At 29.4% G+C, this 6297-nt stretch overlaps 1 non-coding gene across 1 annotated transcript; it reads right to left on the bottom strand.

The window, feature by feature from the left end:
• Nucleotides 1-4949: 4949 nt before the first annotated feature.
• Nucleotides 4950-5021, bottom strand: TRNAE-UUC (transfer RNA glutamic acid (anticodon UUC)). Its single transcript has one exon. It is a non-coding gene; the product is annotated as a tRNA-Glu (tRNA).
• Nucleotides 5022-6297: the final 1276 nt, after the last annotated feature.

Below are 6297 nucleotides of genomic sequence, written 5' to 3'. Positions count from 1 at the left end.
GGCGTACATGTATGCCTTCCCACCTATATATCTCTGTCTTTACAAAAAAAATTATCAACTAAAACAAAAGAGCTTTAAAAATTGCTGCGTTGAAGTTACTTAAAAATATAGCCCAAACTTTTTATAATCAGGGATACAAACTTTCATTTTTAACTGGATATTACTTAAAAAATAAAATTTAAGATAATCTTGTCTTGCTATTACCTGAAATATGTGAATATTCTGGGATTAGGAATAGAAATTTTACACTTCGCAGTCTCCAGGTTATAAGATCCTGGTGTTTATACTCACATACAATTAAAAAACAATTTTATAATCTTATCCTACAGATTTGAGTTTTATTTTCGATATTCTAGTACGATCACCAGCCTAATTTAAAGGAAAGCCTAAAACAAAACGTATCCGGAGAAAAGATAGGCACAGATAATATTATATATTGACTTTAATATATTTAAAGTTTCAAGAGAATATAATAAATATAATGTTACTTTTGGTCAGTTGTATGCAACATTATCGTAAGACGTTTTTTGCAGCTTAGAAGATATAGCACCAACATGAAAATATCCCAGGCCTCATATTTAAAAAACGATTACATTTGTGACACACATGGACTTAATTACGGCCAAGGCGTTGAAAATCCTGTTGATTGATTAGGTTTTTAACAAATACTTTCTCTTTATTTTTTTTAACAAAATAAATACTGCTTTTAAATGCAAGTTGAAAATATTATCATTTTAATTTTTATGTTTGGGGTTAAGTTCTAAATGAGGCGTGGCATAAGTAGATCAAAATTTCATTTTAAATTTGCAGGGATTCCCTATAATTTTATGTTTGAAAAGGATATCAGAAGTAAAATTAATTAATGAGATAATTCCCATGTTATGGCAAAAGGACCTGAAACCCCCATATAAGTTTATGTTTAATATAAGCAAAGGTGGTATAATTTTCCAAAACTATATATTTGTTAAGTCGAAATTTCAGTTTCAATTTATTATAAAAAAAAGTTTTTTAGAACGTGAAAACAAAAAATACAAAAATTAAATAGAGATTTATCTTAAAACTAAAGCACAAAAAAAAGCGTATTTATTAAAAAGTGGTTGTCTACAGCTAAAAAAGAAGTTACCTACAAAACTCTATGCCCTATAGCATTTCTATCCCTCTGCTGAAAGCCGGCTACCCTTAAGACTAAGTGTCCCATTGACCTTGAGTTGACGTTTAAATAGAGACAGTACCATTCTGTAAAACTAAAGCACAAATTCAACTAACAATCATTAAAAGTACTTTTGAAAGTATTTACTTCGACTAAAGAAAGGTAGGCCACAAAAGTGAAGATAATTTAGAAGATGGAGAATTCATAATTAATATTTAGAAATCGACGCCGTTGGGCTAGTGGTCGGCTTGCTGATTCACTCCTGAGCCCCCGGGTTCGAACCTCGCTTTGGTTGGTAAAAGAACGAGAACCGGGACGCCGTCGCAAAAGTGGGCGCTAGTCGTAATAACCCCACTATAAAAAAAGACTAGCATCAGGCCGTGATCGGGCCTTGTAAAAACAACCGATCTCCTTGGGTAGTGGCGGCAACAATAACTCCCAAGGCAGTAGAAAGCCTACGTAAGCATAGCGCAGGGGTCTGTAGAGAGCCCAAGACAGTGAGGTACTGTCTATAATTAAACTCCTAGTTAAGGTCAATGGGACATTTAGTCCTAAGGTGAGTCGACTTTCGACAGAGGGATTAAAGCTGGCATAAGGGCCGTGGGGGGTTTACGCAGCAATGCGGTTCCCCGACCGGGTTACAGAGAAACACACGAAGAAAACTAACAAGTATTAACGACTGCAGCTTAAATAAATCCGAACATTTTTTTTTTCAATATTTAGATAATCTGCTACAGCCTTGAATAAAATACCAAGTTAAGACCAGAGAAACACTTAGTTTTACGGGAATACTATTTTTAACAGGAGACATAAAAGCTTATAAGGATTCTGGAGAGTTTTATAAACATCCCGAATTTTGTTACTAGAATACTGCTTAAAAAACATTCTATTTTTAGTAATTGAGATCACAAAAGTACTTTCTGGGCTAAGGCAGTGAAAAATTGACATTAAAGTAAAAAACTTTTGAACACTAATATATTGAAACCCCTATGAATAAATAAATTAATTAAACATTATACAAATTAAAAGAAATACAAGGAACTAATTTAATATCGTTACATTGTTAATCCTCTTAGACAAGGAATCGTTAAGGAAGCTTGTATTCATTTTTTGTGAAGTTGGAATTCCAGTAGGGAAGCGGTCACGAAGCTGTATTACAAGTTTTTGTTTCAGGGCATAAACATCAATCTTATTATCCCTCACTGCTTGACATAAGAACAAATCAACAGGGCAATAGATACCACATTCATTATCAATAAGATCAGCAAGTTTTTTAGCCGTTTCAGATCCATTTACTATGAACCCGGAACATTCAAAGAACCAAGACACTTTTAATATGTTACCATTATATATAGGAGGGTGGCTACGATCTACCCGATAGGATTCATTAATTAAAAGAATATCCCACGCTGCGGGCATGTTCTTAAGTGCATTTTCAATTTTTTGAACAAAGCCAAATTCAAAATCTACATCATCTTCAAGTATTAAAACTGGCTTTGATTCTTTTGTATTTTGAATCCTTCTCAAATTTAAATAATGACTTAATTTACATCCAACCATTCCCAAAATATCTTTGTTAACATTTGAATATTTTGAAATATTCAAATTTGTTAAATTTTCATCAGATTTGGCATAAGTTTCGTTTTTTTTACCACTTTTAAATAAATTAGTGCCTTCTATAGCATTAAATCTGTTAAAACTACATTTCGACTCTGTTAAAAGTTTTCTTATATGTTTGTCCCTTACCTTTTCTTTTTTCATATTAATATAACAAATATCAAAGGATTTATTTGTATTGTTAATTGTGGTTTCTGTTTCAAGGGCGCTATTAAATACCAACGTTATTGTTGCAAATATTAAGGTGCTAAACATTTTTATTACCCTACCCCTTTTTTTGCAAATAAATACAAAAATTGGAAAGGCTTAATTAATTTTTTTTAATTAAAAAAATATTTGTCAGGGATCACAATATTCAATATAAAACACAACATTTACTTGTAAAATATCGAAAAAAATATAAAAAAGTAATATTTCTGGTTTGGGATAATAACAATTGAGTTACTTTTTTTAAACCCCCAATTATATAATTGGCATTCCCTAATATTGAATCATATAAACATATCATGTCAATTAATTTTGATTAATTAAAAAACCTTATTTGTTTTAATTAATAATTAATCAATAAAACAAAGAAATATACAGAAGTAAAAACAATCAACGGGTAATAAATATATGAGATAAAAATCATAAAACTAAGTGTAACTTAAAAATATAAATGTTTTTATTACTTCTCTCAAACAATTTTTTAAAGGATTTGTTTAAAATGATATACATTAGACATAAAACAAAATAGATGTGCTTTCTGTAAGAATTTAAAATATTTTTTTTGAGTGTAAATGTTTATTTATATATTAAAAGTATAAAATTTAGGGTTTCTATAAAGGGGTGCTAATTAATTAATAGCTTGTTTTTCAAAATAAAAAACCCCTTTTATTGTGTTTTAATAAATACACAAGATCATTTTTAATAATTTTATCATGAAATAGAACTTGGTTAACAAATTTTTACAGAAGAGATGATAAAAAAGGTATTAAATTAATTAAGCTTCTTTTTTAAATATACATTTAGGGATTTATTGAACCTTTAATTTGAGTAGATCGTTATTTAGAAAAAAAGGAAACAAATAACGAGTTAGTTTATGATTCTTTGCTTTATTTTCAATAAAACAGCGCAATTTACAAATTTAATTATAAAAATATTATTTAAGGAAACAAAATTATAACTTGGATAAGCTTTGAACTAACCTTCCTTAGGTATATACTTGATTGTCAGATTTTACTGTGTGGTTCTTGGCCTAGAGCAACAAATTTATTACTTGTCTTGACGTTAAAAAGGGTAACCCGGTTGTCACACTAACCCTATATCTTCTAAGGTACTTTCTTCAGGTGTTGCTGGGTGTATTTCTACCCGGATCACAAATTAACTTTTAAACATTAAATTTTAAGGTAATATTTTTGCTGATATTATTCAAAATTCTTGGTATGCATTGATTACTGATTGGCGAGATTTTTTTAGTGCCCGCTGGGTTAACTTATCTAGAGCCATTATACGCATATGTTCAAAATAAAACACAGAAATCTTCATAAGATGGATTATTTAAACGATCTAGACTTTTTGAATTTCGGGTTTTTTATGTTTGAGATCTATTACTCATTATTTTTAACAAGGATAAAAGTGTTTTTTTTTTAAATTATTAGATATTAAGCAGACAACTGGACATTGTTCTGTCTATTTGTAAGAACAGGTTTAATGTAAATAGGGTCAAGACAGTATGGTACTGTCTATAATTAAACGCCAGCTCAAGGTCAATGGGACACTTAGTCCTAAGGCTAGCCGACTGTCGGCAGAGGGATAGAGATGCTATAGGGCCCCCAGAGTTTTGTAGGAAACTTCTTTTTTTGCTGTAGGCAACCACTTTTCAATAAATCCGTTTTTTTTAATGTAAATAGGGTTGCCAAAACCCCCACTGCATCTGCAAGCATGTAGAAACTTGACCCCTAACTCGATTCTCTGAAACTGCCCTTAAAGTTCTGCAACTCGTAGATAAGGGTTTTTACAAGAGTAAACCAGGCAGGGTATAAATTTTTGCTAAAGTTTTGTTTAGCAATTGATGAAAGGCCAAATCAATTCGTTGTAAAATATCATCGAAATGAAATAAAAATATTGATCGGGAAAACATAATTTTATGTGAAGATTTATATTTATGTGTTTATTTAATTAGAAAAAAATTTATAAAAAGTTCCCAATCAGGGAATCGAACCCTGACCTTTAGAGTGAAAATCTAAAATCCTAACCATTGGACCAATCGGGATATTGGCTCTTTCAATAAAAAACAAATAGTTTTGTAAAATATTTTAAATCCAATTTCAAAGAACACATTTATTTAAATATTGTTGTTTTCAATAAAAAACAAATAGTTTTGTAAAATATTTTAAATCCAATTTTAAAGAACACATTTATTTAAAGTGCTTGGATTAGGCCTATTTAAGCCAGAATTTTGTAGAAAGACTCCTGTTATAAATATTTTCAACTTATTATAATAATATCTAAAATGGGGTTTCTAATCCCTCGAAATAAATAAAACGAGTAATTTTTTAAAAAAATAATAATTAAACAAGTATTTATAAACTCCTGTAATCAAAATATTCTTAATAATTAACACTTTTTTTAAGTTTTGAAGATCAAAAAGACATTTAGTTTGTCTTCAAGAAGAATTACACTAAAAAAAGTGTTAATTATTAAAAGTAGTACAAATGCAGCAAAAATCAGGTCTCCCCTACAACTCTGCACAGCCTTATAGCTATTAATACCTCTTCTCGAAAGTAGACTCGCTTTAGAACTAAATGTTCCATTGACCTTAATTAGGAGTTTAATTAGAGACAGTACCTCACTGTCTGAGTTACACATATACTAATACACTCACCAACATTTATAATATTGATTGTTTTTACGTATGTCAATCAAAATATACTTTTTTCCTTTATATTTTTATTTAAAACCAATGACAAATTTACGTTAAAGGTGTGCCCGTATTAAAAATTATCTTAATTTATAAAATACACATAAAAACTCTCCAAAAATTATTTTATTTTGAGGAGTCAAATATTAACAATAAAAAACGCATGCTGACATTTGTAGCACATATTGACCCATTGTAATATATAAACTACTTTCCTATACTATTTATGCAAATATCCTCTCAGCAAACATACGAAATGCCGTTTTATTCATAAATATCACAATCTTAGTGCTGTTAACGGGTTTAAAACACTCCATTATGTATTATTTTACTCAAATTATAAAAAATAGTCAATTAAACTAGCGCCCAATGCTAAAAAATACATATTTGGGTTTAATGCGTCTTCTTCATTTATTTTAAATAATTTATTTTCAGTTTAAAAATTAAAATCTAATTTTTTAAAAAAAATACTAAAACTACTGCAAAAAAAACACAGGTGGGGGTATTGCATAGAGATTTTTACTTTTAAGTATCGCTCTTTATATGGTAATTCTGCTATTGCTACTTTTTAGGAAAACGAGTACACAGGGGACATAAATCATAATTATTGCTCTTTTTTTGGTAAATC

The sequence above is a fragment of the Arctopsyche grandis genome, unplaced genomic scaffold, assembly GCF_051622035.1.
Source record: "Arctopsyche grandis isolate Sample6627 unplaced genomic scaffold, ASM5162203v2 HiC_scaffold_161, whole genome shotgun sequence".
Taxonomy (NCBI): Eukaryota; Metazoa; Arthropoda; class Insecta; order Trichoptera; family Hydropsychidae; genus Arctopsyche; species Arctopsyche grandis.
Note: the sequence above shows the minus strand (reverse complement) of the source record. Positions and strands in the feature narration are given on the sequence as shown.